Below are 4,913 nucleotides of genomic sequence, written 5' to 3'. Positions count from 1 at the left end.
AAGCGAACCGGCGCACAGCTGCACGGGAGACAGATTTCTCAGTACTGGCAGGGTAGCCCGCTGTCCGGCGGATATGCAGCTAATAATCCGCGATTTCACGGAACATTCTCGGCAGCTTGCACGGCGGCCGTTTGCAGGTGAAAAGAGGGAAGACATCAGGGGCCGATACTCGCAGCCCAACGTAGGGGAGAGGGAGGGGGCACGTGTGTTTGAGAAATCCTATCCGCTGCCGTGTTCTAAAGAGTGCCACTGTTTCCACCAATGCTGTGTGCGGCACGAAGGTGGTTTTATTGTGCTATTGGTTACAATGATGTGAACTCGCATGTATGATTGGCTGGTTTGCGAATCCTTCGTACAACTGAGGGCTTGTGTTTGGTTGTGTGGGGAGAGAGCAGAGCTTCGGGCTTGGACTCGAACAGACGCTTCGGCGTTTGAATAAAACATCACTTCGTCGGACAACGGCTCTTCCTTCGCGCTGCCACCGTGCACTCGAATCATCGAGGGGCGCCGACTTCGGACCTTCAACACCTTCCCTCCTTGACTACCGTTGAAGCTACGAGAGAACAAAAGGGAAAGGAAATTAACTATCAGTATCAACGCAAACTATATCATTTACGCCGATGATACTAGCACATTCCTGAGAAGAAAGTCGGTGGATGAATTAGTTGAGGAAGCAAACTTATTCGTTCAAAGATTACATGAATGGACACGCAAAAATATTCATAAAATAAGCACGAACAAATCAAAAGCAATAGTACCAGGCGCAAAAATAAGAACGTAATAATTAATAAGCCTATATTACTAAATTTAACGTCTATCGATATAGTTCCGTGCTTTAAAACTTTAGGCGTTATCTTCCAAGAAAACTTATCATGGAATATGCATGTAAATTCGCTGGCGACAAAATTATCTCCAACAATCGGGCTTGTTTACCGTAACCGTCATATACTGCCAACAAAAATAATGATGTTGATTTTCAAGACACTGTTTCTTTCTAGTCTAAACTACTGTCACTAAGTTTCGGCTACTACTACACAGGGAAATTTGGAAAAACTTCAGGGTAGCCAGCCGGTACTTACGCTGGCTAATCTCCATGTCTTTCCTCTCCTTTGTCTCCTCCTCCTCCTTGGAAAAACTTCATGGACTGCAAAAAAATTCTTACGAGTTGTAGAAAACGTCCCAAAATATGTTCATACACGTCATTTTTTTATAAAATACAATATAATGCCAATTGCCATTATGTACGATTATCAGCTCTGTAGAGCATACAAACAAGAAATAAAAAATGGAGTCAGCTTTCTAATAGCAGTAGCGGATCGAAAAATCAACGTTACATCACATACGAAAAGGAAAATAGAGTTTTGGAAAGTAGAAACCGTCATAACGACGTACAGACAACAAACTCTTCGTAAGAACCTGCCAAGGCTACTGAATAGATTACACAACGAAACCAATGGATAAGAATATACCTCTTTTAAAGCTCTGTATAGTTATTTCTGCCTGCACTAGAGTGCTTCCCTGGCTTTCGCAAATTTTTCCTTTTTGAAACTAACGAGTCCCATTGTATAGATTGGTTTTGCTTTTGTTTACATTGTATGAGAAACGTTATCGCTACGGCTTGCGTTTTGATGATATGCCTATCATTGCTTTTTGTCCTCATTGGTTGGATATGTTTTTCACTATACCCTGCTGTTAGAGCACATTTTTTTCTTCCTTTGGTTCGCATGGTTCGTTATGCTCAATTTTGTATAAATGGTATCTCTAAACAATGATGTACTGACTTTGTGTTTGCTAACGCCGCGCAAACGCAAGTGCGGGGGCCTGTGGCTTTGTCAAGCTGTCCATGTGGCAGCTTCTTCTGCCTGCCCCTCACGTCATGTATTGATGTACTGATGCAAAAAAACTTCATTGTCATTTTCAATCTTCCAATCATCATCATCAGCAGCGGCCTGGTTACGCCCACTGCAGGGCAAAGGCCTCTCCCATACTTCTCCAACTACCCCGGCCATGTACTAATTGTGGCCATGTTGTCCCTGCAAACTTCTTAATCTCATCCGCCCACCTAACTTTCTGCCGCCCCCTGCTACGCTTCCCTTCCCCCTGGAATCCAGTCCGTAACCCTTCATGACCATCGGTTATCTTCCCTCCTCATTACGTGTCCTGCCCATGTCCCATTTCTTTTTCTTGATCTGCTAAGATGTAATTAACTCGCGTTTGTTCCCTCACCCAATCTTCTCTTTTCTTATCCCTTAACGTTACACCCATCATTCTTCTTTCCATAGCTCGTTGCGTCGTCCTCAATTTCAGCAGAACCCTTTTCGTAAGCCTCCAGGTTTCTGCCCCGTAGGTGAGTACTGGTAAGACACAGCTATTATATACTTTTCTCTTGAGTGATAATGGCAACCTGCTGTTCACGATTTGGGAATGCCTGCCAAACGCACCCCAGCCCATTCTTATTCTTCTGATTATTTCCGTCTCATGATCCGGATCCGCCGTCACTACCTGCCCTAAGTAGATGTATTCCCTTACGACTTCCAGTGCCTCACTGCCTATTGTAAATTGCTGTTCTCTCCCGAGACTGTTAAGCATTACTTTAGTTTTCTGCAGATTAATTTTTAGACCCACTCTTCTGCTTTGCCTCTCCAGGTCAGTGAGCATTCATTGCCATTGGTCCCCTGAGTTACTAAGCAAGGCAATATCATCAGCGAATCGCAAGTTACTAAGGTATTCTCCATTAACTCTTATCCCCAATTCTTCCCAATCCAGATCTCTGAATACCTCCTGTAAACACGCTGTGAATAGCATTGGAGAGATCGTATCTCCCTGCCTGACGCCTTTCTTTATTGGGAATTTGTTGCTTTCTTTATGAAGGACTACGGCGGCTTTGGAGCCGCTATAGATATCTTTCAGTATTTTTACATACGGCAGGTTTACACCCTGACTCCGCAAAGCCTTCAGGACTCTTGAGGTTTCGACTGAATCAAATGCTTTCTCGTAATAAATAAAAGCTATATATAAAGGTTGGTTATATTCCGCACATTTTTCTATCACCTGATTGATAGTGTGAATATGGTCTGTTGTTGAGTAGCCTTTACGGAATCCTGCTTGGTCCTTTGGTTGACGGAAGTCTAAGGTGTTCCTGATTCTATTTGCAATTACCTTAGTAAATACTGTGTAGGCGACGTGCAACGTGTAAGCTGATCGGTCTATAATTTTTCAAGTCTTTGGCGTCCCCTTTCTTATGGATTAGGATTATGTTAGCGTTTTTCCAAAATTCCGGTACGCTGGAAGTCATGAGGCATTGCGTATACAGGGTGGCCAGTTTCTCTAGAACCATCTGCCCACCATCCTTTAACAAACCTCCTGTTACCTGATCATCCCCAGCTGCCTTCCCCCTTTGCATAGCTCCCAAGGCTTTGTTTACTTCTTCCGGCGTTACCTGTGGGATTTCGAATTCCTCTAGACTATTCTCTCTTCCATTATCGTCGTGGGTGCCACTGATAATGTATAAATCTCTATAGAAGTCCTCAGCCACTTGAACTATCTCATCCATATTAGTAATGATATTGCCGGCTTTGTCTCTTAACGCATACATCTGATTCTTACCCGCAGGGGCGTCTGCGTCAGCAGGCGTTTGGTGTGCTGCGACACCACGTACCCGAGCACACGAGGATTGGACCCTCCCGCGTGTAGCCGTGCGCGGCTTAGCCGTGTCTGGGGAAAAGGGGATCCTGGGGGTTGAGCCGATGCTGGGTGTTTGGACCTTTAAGGCCCCCCGGCGGAGGCAACACACCTCTTCGGCCTCGGCTTCACATAGACGGCACCCCCGGACTGACCCACCCGGGGGAAATCGGCAGTCGCCTTTTTCTGTCTTCCTCTCCAATCTTCGTCTTTCTCTCTCGCCTTTTTCATCTTTCCTGTCTTCTCTTCACTTCTGCTAACTTCCTAGTCTCCCGGCGGCAAGGGTTGTGTAGCTAGCCAGCCTTGGTTAAGCTGTATTTGGTTATAGCAGTGATGTACGGCTGGCGTTGGCAGGGTTTCTCTAGCAGGAACTCCTGTCACGTCCCCCTGTTGGGCTCCATGGTGGGTGGTCGGCATCGCGGCCGAAAACCCTACTGTACTCATGGAAAACGCTTTTCCTAAATTCCTTGATCGCCCTCACAAACGAGGGCGCACCGAAGATCTCTTTCAGTTTTTCGGACGACAAGTCCAGAACTTTCCTAGATATCATGTGATCCACTCAGAAAACCCAGACAAACTAGTGCGTAACATTTCACCGTTCCTTGTTTCGAAGTCTTTAACTGAAGTTTTTGGAACAGGATATAAGGCGTCGAGAATGACAAGTGGTGATCTTCTCTTGGAGCTCCACGATAAGAAGCAGTACGAGAAACTGCCGAAACTTGTCTCATTTGGCGAGACCCAAATAACAGTAACTCCGCACCGTACCATGAACACCACCCGCGGCGTTGTCTCGGACGAGGACATGCTAGAGCTCACTGAAGCTGAACTCTTGGAGGGCTTCAGTGAACAGAATGTCATAAATGTTAAGCGAATTAAGATCAGCCGAGACGGTAAAGAGATCAATACGAAACACCTGATACTCACTTTCGGTTCAAGTGTCCTCCCCGAGTCCATCAAGGCCTGTTATATCAAACTTCGTGTTAGGCCATACGTGCCGAATCCTCTCAGATGCTTTAAGTGCCAAAGGTTCGGCCACAGTTCACAGAACTGTCGAGGCCGGCTGACATGTGCCAAGTGTAGTGACACTGAACATTCCTCCGAAACATGCCAGAAGACTCCACATTGTGTCAACTGTGATGGCGAGCACGCCGCATACTCGCGCGCCTGCCCGTCCTGGAAAAGAGAAAAAGAGATTGTGACAATCAAAGTCAAAGAAAATATATCTTTCAAGG

The 4,913-nt window shown here is 45.8% G+C and overlaps 1 long non-coding RNA gene across 1 annotated transcript; it reads right to left on the bottom strand.

Moving 5' to 3' along the window:
- Nucleotides 1-311: 311 nt before the first annotated feature.
- LOC142557976 (uncharacterized) lies at nt 312-4,692 on the bottom strand. Its single transcript, XR_012822909.1, has 3 exons — nt 4,606-4,692; nt 1,080-1,144; nt 312-553 (listed from the first exon to the last, which is right to left on the bottom strand). It is a non-coding gene; the product is annotated as an uncharacterized LOC142557976 (long non-coding RNA).
- Nucleotides 4,693-4,913: the final 221 nt, after the last annotated feature.

Source organism: Dermacentor variabilis, chromosome 9 (assembly GCF_050947875.1).
Source record: "Dermacentor variabilis isolate Ectoservices chromosome 9, ASM5094787v1, whole genome shotgun sequence".
Classification (NCBI taxonomy): domain Eukaryota; kingdom Metazoa; phylum Arthropoda; class Arachnida; order Ixodida; family Ixodidae; genus Dermacentor; species Dermacentor variabilis.
This window is presented reverse-complemented; position numbering and strand designations above follow the sequence as displayed.